This window comes from Notamacropus eugenii, chromosome 2, assembly GCF_028372415.1.
Source record: "Notamacropus eugenii isolate mMacEug1 chromosome 2, mMacEug1.pri_v2, whole genome shotgun sequence".
Lineage (NCBI taxonomy): Eukaryota > Metazoa > Chordata > Mammalia > Diprotodontia > Macropodidae > Notamacropus > Notamacropus eugenii.
The window spans coordinates 335,125,721-335,137,084 of NC_092873.1; the positions used below are offsets into that span (position 1 = coordinate 335,125,721).

At 38.7% G+C, this 11,364-nt stretch overlaps 1 pseudogene; it reads right to left on the reverse strand.

Moving 5' to 3' along the window:
* Positions 1–4,252: 4,252 nt before the first annotated feature.
* LOC140523035 (zinc finger protein 384 pseudogene) lies at positions 4,253–5,782 on the reverse strand (annotated as a pseudogene).
* Between the last annotated feature and the right edge of the window lie 5,582 nt (positions 5,783–11,364).

Below are 11,364 nucleotides of genomic sequence, written 5' to 3' on the forward strand. Positions count from 1 at the left end.
GACTATAGAAAGTTACTTTCAAATGACAAAAAATAAAAAATACTTTCAGAAGAAGTCAAGGCCTTTAGGACTTCCAAAGGGAACTTAAATTGGGCTCAGGCAATGGAAGATCTTAAAAAAACAAGTTAGCAGCTTACTAAAGGAGAACCAAAAAATGCTGAGGAAAATGACAGCACTAAGAAGAGGCTAACTCAATTGGAAAAAGAGGACTAAAAAGCCAATGAGGAGAAGGAGGCTTTAAAAATCAGAATCAGCCAAATGGAGGAAAAGGTTCAAAAGCTCACTGAACAAAATATTTCGTTGAAAGAGAGAATTGAGTTCAGGGAAATGAATGACTATGAGTTAAACTATGCAGTTAGTAAACGACACTAAAAGTTTGAAAAAATAGAAGATAATGTGAAACATCTCATTGGAAAAACAATTGACCTGTAAAATAGATCTGGGAGAAACACTTTAAATATTATGGGACTACCTGAAAGCCATGATCAAAAAAAGAGCCTAGACATTATCCCCATGAAATTGTCAAGGAAAACTGCCCTGATATTCTAGAACCAGAGGGGAAAATAAATATTGAAAGAATTCACCTATCACCTCTTGAAAGATACCCAAACAGAGAGACTCCTAGGAATATTGTGGCCAAATTTCAGAGTTCCCAGATCAAGGAAAAAACACTGCAAGCAGCTAGAAAGAAATAATTTGAGTATTGTGAAAATGCAGTCAGGATAACACAGGATCTGACAGCTTCAACATTAAGAGATCAAAGGGCTTGGAATGGAATATTTCAGAGGTCAAAGGAACTGAGATTGAAACCAAAACTCACCTACCCAGCAAATCTGAGTATAATACTTCAAGGGAAAAAAATGCTCATTCAATGATATAGAGGATTTTCAATCATTCATATTGAGGAAAAGATCAGATCTGTATAGAAAATTTGACTTCCCAAGACAAGAATCAAGAGAAGCATGAAAAGGTAAACAGGAAAGAATAATCATAAAAGACTCTCTGAAGCTGAACTCTTTACATTACTACAAGGAAATAAAATATTTATTACTCCTGAATCTTTTCTCAGTATGTGAGTAGATGGAGAGATTGTACATACACACATACACACACACACATACATGCACACATACACACATATAGATAGAGAATACAGGGTGTGTTGAATCAGAAGAAATAATATCAACCCCAAAAATAAAATAAAATAAAAATTAAGGGGTGAGGGAGGAAAATACTGGGAAGAGAAAGGGAGAAATGGAACAGGGCAGGCTATAACTCGTAATAGAGATAAGAAAAATCTTGATCAATGGAGGACAAAAAGGAGAAGGGGAGAGGGGAAAAATGAAGCTAATCTCTCCACATGTGGCTGAAGAAGGGAATAACATGCTCACTAAATTTGATATGAAAATTTATATCACACCACAGGAAAGTAGAGGAGGAAGCAACAAGTGGGGTGAAGGGAATGATGAAAGGGAGGGCCAATGGGAGAAGGGAGTTACTAGAAATAAACACTTTCAAGAAGGAACAAGGTCAATTGTGGAGGGAAAAATAAGGGGGAATAGAATAGGACAGAGGGCAATATAATTAGTATTACACAACATGATTATTATGGAAGTCTTTTGCAAAATGACACATATTTAGTCTGTATTGAATTGTTTGCCTTCTCAGTGGAGTTGGGGAAGGAGGGGGGAGGGAGAGAAGTTAGAATTCAAAGTATTAGCAATGAATGTTGAGAATTTTTGTTGGCTTATTAATGGGAAATAAGAAATACCAGGAATGGGGTATAGAAATTTATCTTGCCCTGCAAGGAAAGAGAGAAAATGGGGATAAGGGAAGGATGGGGTGTGATAGAAGGGAGGCTACATTGAGGGAAGGAGTAATCAGAATGCAAGGTATTAGGAAACGGGGGTAGGGGAGTGATCGGGAGAAAAATTGGACATGTTACAAAGTGAGGTAAAAGCAATTAATTTTAAAACAATTGAGTGAATTAATTACTGAGAATAAATCAATGACATCTTTAGTTTGAGGAAAAGAATTTTAGTCTAAATTTCCTAGAGGAAGGTAACCTTGGGTAAAATTTGGCATTGATGAAAAAGTTAAAGTTTTAATGGTAAATTTGATTTTATGATTGCTATTTAATCAGGAATTACAATATGTATAGAAAGGCATGTAAGCCACTTAAGACTTGCCTCAAAAGATGTTCCTTAGCCACAGTGAAATTATAATTATATTTGAAACCTGGTTATTGGAACTTGCCATTTTTAGAAGCTATGGGACTATTAAGTGACTATTCTTATGAGTCTAACTCCAGATATGCATAACAAGAAAGGAGGTCCAATCCTCTAATCCATGATGCCAGTAAGCTGGTGAGATGTTGGTATGAACTGCAAAAGATGATCTCATGGGAAGGATGGGAGAGTGGCTGTTCAGCCTGGGCTGAGGTAGGATTCTCCTGACTCAGTTTCCCCACTGACACCTGGCAGACATTAAGCTTGACTGGATGCAAGTAGACAATCTAATCTTGCCTGGAATTGACACGAAGCTAGGGAGATATTGTATTCCTGCAATGTCCCTACTCTTGGTGGCAATTTCCTATAGTCAAAAGGTTTGTAAGCTTGATACCAGATCTATTAAATTATAGATTATTGGTAAGGAAACACCTGAAGTTAAGTCTAAAATTAAGCTATTAGGCTTAGGACTCTAGACAAACAACAATAAGTTAGGGTCCTTTAATTCTTAGTAATACTATGGAGACAAGACCAAGAGGTCAAGAGTTTGTGAAGTTAGCAACATAAATATTATTTGTGTCTCAGTTGCTTAATGCTTAAAAAGAAAATCTTTTGTGATCCATATTGTAAATGCTTTCAAAAGAAGTATCACCTGACTAAAGGTCTGAATTGTTTTACCTGTTATAAACTGTGTTAAAAATGAAAAATAAAATTAAAAAAAATTAAATTAAATTAAATTAAACCTAAAAAATGTAAAAAAAAAAAGAAAAACAATTTGGAACAAAATGTGAATCCTCCATGATCTGTAACATTTAAATCACATAGGATTTTCCCTTTTTTATCTTTATTGGAATGCAGACCTAGTAGTAGTACGACAAAGGTATGCATGGGTTTTTTTTTAGTCTTTTGTGCATAATTCAAAATTCCTCTACTGTATGGTTGAATCAGTTTACAACTGCACCAACATTTAATTCTTTTTTTTTTCTCAGAGATAATGCATTTATAACCAACAAAGAAATGGTTACAAAGATGGCTGTGGTAAGTGGGTGTATATATATATATATCCATGTCCCATTCAAATGGCCCCAATACCTCGGGGATCTAAGTCCAGTCCAAACTCTTCCTTCTCTATAGTCCCCTTTGCTTTGGGTTTCATAAAGAACACAAATGTCCCAAAACTCCTTAGGGCTAGCTGGCCCCCAGGGCCTAAGGATGGGGAAAGCCTCTGAGAGCAAAGCTTTGGCCAAAAGGGGAAAGGATTGGTTGGGGGACCAAAGAATGACTGAGGAAGGGGAAGGAGACGGACAAATACTCCAAGGAAAACTCTTCCCCTTCTTTTTTTTTTAAACCCTGTGGGGAATTTTTGGCCCCTTGGGGACCACAGCCTCTGCCCCTTAGTAATCCAGAGATTCATATCGGGAGGTCTTAACTCCAGCCCTCTACCTACCAATACAAATCTCCCTGCCATTGCTTTAGGCAGAGTAAGAGCAGCGGCCAAGTTAGAGAACAAAATGAACTTGTTCTTCTGTATGTAAAAACAGGGCAAGGGGCTAGGTCTAGGGTTCCCTCCTTTCTAGTAGCTTGGAGAGGTCAACCTCTTGGTCTTTCCCCTTTTGCTGGGAATTAACCCAACTTTTGAAGTGGGGGTACTGGGAGGAAGATCTCAGGTTTGGCATATTTCAAGGAGGCAGCAAGAAAGCCTTTTTCCTTAAATACTTACCACCCCCTTCCCCACTACAACTTTCATAGCCCTTTTACCATGTGATTGTAGGGAATACAGTTGGGCCCCACTCAGGAACTCAAGAGTTCCTTTTCAGATTCAAAGAGTTGCTGCTCTTTGAGCAAAGAGCTAGGAGCACAGTAGTGTCCCTTGAGGGAAGTTGAAGGCAAAGGCCCAAGAAAGTGGAGCCAAATCCTGCCACTTGCCAGAGAGGAAGGGGAGTGGTGGTGGGAGTGTGGGTTGGGGGGGACAGAGATGGGACCTCTTCTCTTCCCTCAGTTGGATGGAATCAAGTCTCTAGGAGCTAGCAGTGCTCCACCTCGATGGTGCTGTTGGTAACTGTGAGGCAAATGTCCTTATGGTGCTGTCTTGTAGGAGGTCAGGTCAAAGGAACACTGGGGTGGTGGATTAGGATTGCTGTCCCCACCTCCTCCCCTTTGGGGGCTGCCCCAGGGGGCTGGAAGTGCTGTTGCTGCTGTTGCTGTTGCTGCTGCTGCTGCTGTGAGGCCTGGGAAGCTTGAGCCTGAGCCTGAGCTTGGGCCACTGCTGCTGCTGCTGCAGCTCCTGCTGACACTGCTGATACCTGCTGCTTTTGAGAGATCTGGAGCATTGTGCTTTCACATGTGCTTCATCAGATATGTCTCCGATGTGTATGCATGACTGCAGATTGAACAGGTATACACTTTAGCATGCTTCACTGTATGTGTAGACAGGTGCACCTCTAATGAGGCTGCATCTGTATATGCTCGATGACAGTTGTGGCACTTGAAGGGTTTGTCTTTGTTGTGCTGCTGTCTGTGGGATTGCAAGTCGGGGAGTTGAGTAAAAGCTTTTTCACAGCCTGGGTGTGCACATTTGTATGGTCTATCTCCAGTATGGATTCATGTGTGCTGCTGGAGGTGAGAGAGCTGGTGGAAGGCCTTCTGGCAGTAGGAACAGGTGTAGGGCTTGGCCCCTGAGTGAATACGGATGTGCTGGGCCAAGTAGGAGCTGTTGGCGAAGGTCTTAGAACAGCGCGGGCACTTGTGGGGCTTGGTCTCTGTGTGTGACTTGGAGTGGATTTTCATCTCCAACTTAGAATAGAAGGTCAGCAAACACATCCGGCACCTGTAGGTCTTGGCATCCTCCTGATGGTCTTCGTCATCCTCAGGGGAGAGCACGTAAGGGTCATTCATCTCAGGCAGCCCTGATTCCTGCATCCTCTTCTTCTTTCGGCCCTGGGGAGGCTTGGAAGCCACAGCACCACCACCCCCACCTCCCCTGCCCCCTTCTTCTGCCAGAGCTGATGCCACCTTCTTGGAGAGGTTAGGGACCACCTGCAGGGCTTGGGAGCCAGGGGGAAGGGCTGACACAATCATGGGAGCTAAGATGGGGAAGGTCTGAGCTGAGGAGGCTGTAGTCACTAGAGAGCCTGAGGGGCATGTGATCACCAAGCCTGGACTAGCAGTCATTAGTCCTATGGATGGTACAGGCACCACAGTGATATTCTGAGTGACTGAAGCCTGACTATGTGGTGTCAGTTGATCTGGCTTGGTATTGACATCCATACTGATGCCTGATGGCAGGAGTACTGAGGCAGGTACTGTTAGCAAGGTGGGATAGTGAGGTGGAGCCAGACCACAGCCTTTCTCTGGCAGCAGCTGATCCTTCATCTTGTTAATGAACATTATGTTTTCTATCTGTCCTGAGACTGTGGGAATTGCTGGCCAGAAGTACAGGGAAGAATTGAAGTGAGATTCTTCCATTCTACCCTCTCTCTCCTCCTCCTTCTGTCCTATTCCTCTTCCTCCTCCTCAAGGCTCCCAAACTTTCTGGATGTGCTGCTGGTGCTCCTGCACTGAAGAACCCAGATTCCTCCCCTGCTGCCTCCCCCCACAGGCCTGGAGAGGAGCTGCTGCGGCAAGAAGATGGGAACACCAGAAACCCCAACACTTAATTCTTATATTTGAAAGTAAATTTTTCTATACAGCTCTACCTTGTTCATCAAGAATACTTGAAAGTCCTCCATATCACCAAATGTCCATTCCTCCCCTGCCCCCACCCCAGAGGATAATACTCACTTTTGCTCTGTAGGTAATTCTTGGTTATAATCCTAGTTCCTTAACCCTCCAGAATATCATATTCCAAGCCTTCCAATATTTTAATGTAAAAGCTGTTAAATCTTGTTTTATCTTGACCGTGGTTCCATGATACTTGAATTGTTCATGGATGCTTGCAGTGTTTTCTCCTTGACCAGGGAACTCTGGAATTTGGTTATAATTTTCATGGGAGTTCTAATTTTGGGATCTTTTTCAGGAGGTCACCAGTGGATTATTTCAGTTTCTACTTTACCCTCTGGTTCTGGAATATCAGGGCAGTTTTCCTTGATAATTTCTTGAAATATGATATTTATTTAGCCTCTTTTGTTGATTGTGGCTTTTAGGTAGTCCAATAATTGTTAAATCATCTCTCTTGGCTCTATTTCCCAGGTTAGTTGTTTTTGCAATGAAATATTTCACATTGTCTTCTATTTTTTCATTCTTTTTTCATTCATTCATTCATTTTATTTGATTGTTTCTTGATTTCTCATAGAGCCCATTAACTTCCACTTATACCGTTCAAATTTTTAAGGAATTATATTCCTCAGTGAGCTTTTAGACCTCATTTTCCATTTGACCACTTTTGCTTTTTAAGGCATTATTCTACTCATTGATTTTCTGGACCTTGTCTGTTTTTAAGGTGTTATTTTCTTCTGTAATTTTTTTGTCTTCTTTATCAAGCTGTTGAATTATTTTTTATTATTTTCTTGCGTAACTTTCATTTCTCTTTCTAATTTTTCCTCTGCCTCTCTTACTTCATTTTCAAAATCCTTTTTGAGCTTTTCTGTGTCCCGAGACCAATTCATATTTTTGGAAGTTTTTGGATGGAGGACCTTTGATTTTGTTATCTTCATCTCGGTATGTTTTGATCTTCCTTCTCATCATAGTAACTTTCTATTTTGTGTTATTGTTGTTTCCTCATTTTCCTAGCCTGTTTCTTGACTTATAATTCTTTGCTAAAGTATGACTCTACTTCCAGTGTGGAGGGCATAGTGCCCCAAGCTTCAGGGGTTTTGTGCAGCTGTTTTCAGAGATACTTATAGGACCTGCAAGTTTTCAGTTCTTCCAAGGTGACTTGATCTAAGGAGAGGTATTTACTCCTCTCCTGACCTGTGCTCTGTTCTTAGAGCTTGACTACAAGAATTCTTTTCTGCCTTGAAACTGTGAAGAGGGTCCCTGTCCATTATAGACACAAATTCTGTTGTGCTAACGTTCCTCCTGGCCTTAGGACTGCTACCCAGAAATGCTGCCTAGATCTGAATATGCCTAAAACAACAGAATCCTGGCTTAGAGCTATCTAAGAAGCACCTATAATTTTCTTCAAACAGATTTTTCAACCCCAATTACCATCTGTGGACTGAAAGCTCCAAAAGCCATTACTACATCTGTTGTTTCAATGGTTCTTAAGGCCTTCTCTTAGTTTTTCTGGGGCTATGGGTGTGCTGTTGTGGCGTGTGGTAGACTGCTACTCTCACCCTGGTGCTACAGACCTTTCCTGCCAACCTTCTAAGTTGTCTTTGATATCTGTGGGCTGAAAGGTCTGGAAAAAACACTGCTGCCACTGATTCAGTAACCTTAAGACCTGCTCCAGGTTTTCTGGGGCCTAGTCTATGCTGGCACACCTGTCCTTGACTGTGCTGCTCTCTCACCCTGGTGTGACAGATTTTTCCTGCCAACCTTCCAAGGTGTCTTGAGCTAGAAAATTGTTTCACTCCATCTTTTTGCAGCTTCTGCCACTCTAGAATTTGTTTAGTCATTATTTTTAAGTATTTGGATGATTTTGAAAGAGAGCTCAAGCAAATTCCTGCCTTTGGTCTGCCATATTGGCCCTGCCTCCATAAGATAGCATTTTAACAAGGTTGCCAATATAAAGTCACAGTTATACAGTTTATCAATCTTGCTTAGTGGTCAACTTTTAAATAGCGTAGATTGAAATTTTGTGGTTGTTTTTGTTGAGTTGTTTCAATTGTGTCTGATTCTCAGTAATATCATTTGGGATTTTCTTGGCAAAGATATTGAAGTGGTTTGCCACATTCTCCTCTAGTTCATTTTACAGATGAAGAACTGAGGCAAACAAAGTTAAGTCACTTGCCTCAGAGTAATGTAGCCAATAAGTATTTGAGGTGACATTTGAACTCAAAGTCCTCCTGAATCTAGGTCTGGCACTTTATCCACTATACCAACTAGGTGTAGGGTAACTCATCTCAATTAGCTCTTGAACCACACATCTGAGATAGATATCAACATATTCAATAAAGTTTGGGCTAAGTCAAAACATAAGAGGAATCTAAAACAAAAGCTTAGATGGACCAAAACATGTAGACCTAAAATAAAATCTTGCATGATCTAAAGCATAAATATTTTTGGTGTATCCAAGATTTGAGGGAACACAAATTTCCTTCCATCTCCAGCATTCTTAGAGATTTACTGAAGTTGGGATAACATTCTTATTTCAAACAAATTGCACCAAATCACACAAATTCACACAAAGTTAAATTTAAAAAATGCAATAATAAATTTTCTGAACAATTTGATGAAACATTTTTTCACACCATTTGTAAGGCCCTGTACTAAATATTTGGATTAAGAAATATTTAAAAAAATAGTTCTTTTCCTCAAGAAGCTTGCATTCCAATGGGAGAGGAGAGTACTTAAAAAGAAAATGATGAAGGTAAGGGTGGGGAGTATGGCTGTCTAAAGTCCTTCCTTGTAATGGAGTTTTGGAGAAGAACTAACCAATCAGAGGAAGGGGTGATGGGGCAGAGGGATCTTCCATGGAATGAAAACAGTAGAGTAGAGGACAATTTCAAGGCAAGATGACTCCTGGAGCAAGGTGATAAAAGTATTCTCCAGAGTAAAAGGCTGCTGGACCATAGCAGAGAAAGAAGTCTTAAGAATCAGGAAATAGAACCAGAAATACAATGGGATAGGGATAATTTTTGTAATGTGGCCAGATACAATTGGCTTCTTTTCAGAATTATTTTTCTTTGAACCTTCATGATTTGCAAAACTTTGATCTCATTCTGAATTTCTTGAAGGTACATACTATGATTATGATCTAATATCATCAAATGCATCTTTTACTTCTTTTCTCATTTCAGTCTGTCTTTGATGAGTAACTTTAAATACAAAACTAGCAATATTATATATTTTCCCTTTCTCAGTGTAATATTTGTTTTTCCCAATTACATTTTTAAACAATTTTAATATATTTTTTTAAATTTTGAGTTCCACATTGTGCCCCTCACTTTTTCTTTCCTCTAATCTCTCTCTGAAACAGTAAATAATCAGATATAGGTGCAATCATGTAAAGACATTTCCATATTAGTCACTTTGTATGAGAAAACTATGAGGCAATTTTTTCAATTTTCAATTTGAACCCTGAATTTTTTGAGCCTGAGACACTGCTAAAAGCAAAGGATATCTTTACACTCAACCTCTAGGCATCCTCTAAGCAGCTTCTTGATAAAAACTAATATGGATTTTTAATCAATCTGTTTGCTAAGAAAATGCTTTATGACTCAATTTATTTGCTCTGAACACATTAAAGTATGTGAACTCTCAATAGTGGGAAGAGTATAAGGTTTATAATTCATTGACCCAGATTTTATACTCAAATTTGTCACCAACTCACTATGTGAACATAAACAATTTATGTGTTCCTCTGGGCCTTGTTGTCACCTTCTACAAAGTGGGGAAAATAAAGTGTGGCTATCACTCTAATATTTTCTCACTAATGGCTATGTGAAGAAGCTAATTGTCTCTTCTAGCTCTAAAAACATGATAACACAATAGATAGAGAAGCTTTAGAAAAGGGAAAACCTAGGTGCAGTTTATGTCCCTAACACATACTGCTTGTGTGAATCTGAGCAAATTGCATTTAACCTCTCAGTTCCCCAAGAAACTCTACAAGATTAAAAATTGCAGAGAAGTTACCGGTTCTCACTGGTAAAGAACAGTTTCTCATCAATACTGTTGAAATCATAGGCACATACAAAACACACACAGAAGAGCAAAACACAGTAAACAATCATGTCTACACAAGGATATTTCATAACAGAATCATAACATGATTCTACCTATCAACAGATTTGCCTTTGCAATTAAGACACAAACTCAGAAGAGGAAAACAATGTCAAAACCTCTATGTGCAAAACCGCAATGAAAAATGGTAAGTGTTCTCAACCCCAGAAAGAACACATGCAAGAGCTCAAAAAGCAGCTTAAACTTCCTATAATACAGGCAGAAGAAAAATGAGGAAAAGAAATGAAAGTAATGCAAGAGTTATTTTAAAAAACTTGTCAGCTTGGAAAACTGCTAAAAAATAGAATTAGCCAAATACAAAAGGTGATACAAAAATCCATGGAGGGAAACAACTCCTTAGAGAGTATTATTGGCTAAATGGAAAAGAAAATAGAAAAGCTAATAGACAATTGGTCTAGTAGAAGCTAATGAATCTATGTGACATCATGAATCAATCAAACAAATTCAAAAGAATGACAAAAAAATGGAAGAAAATGTAAAATAGCTCATGGGAAAAAAACAACACACTTGGAAAATAGATCCATGAGAGACAATACCAGAATCACTGGATAACCTGGAAGTCATAATAAAAGAAAGGACCTGGACAGCATCTTTCAAGAAATTATCAAGGAAATCCTACAACTGGGGGCCAAATAGACATTAAAAGAATCTACTGATTACCTCAGGAAAAAGATCCTAAAATAAAAATCCTAAGGGACATTATGTCCAAATTTCAGAATTATCAGGTCAAGGAAAAAAATAATGTAAGTCACCTGGAAGAAGCAATTCAAATAGTGGGGAGTCACAATCACGATCAGACAGGACTTGACAACTACAATATTAAAGGATAAGAGGTTATGGAACATGATATTCTAGAAGGCAAAGGAGCTAGAAATACAACCAAGAATCACTTACTGGCAAAATTAAGCATAATACATCAAGGGAAAAATGTCCATTCATTGAAATAGAGGAATTTCAAGCCTTCATAAGGAGAAGACCAGAAATAACCAAAAAATGGACTGCCAATATCAAGAACAAAGAAGCTTAAAAAGGGGAATATATATGCACATACATATATATGTACACACATGTGTACATATACACATATGCACACACAATGCACATATTCATACATAAATATGCACATGTGTGTATACACCTATATATATACATATATAAATATATACATATATACTAAATACACATTCACATATATATACACACATACACAAACATATATATACACACATATAATATATGATACAATATATGTGTGTGTATATATATATATATATATATATATATATGTCTACAT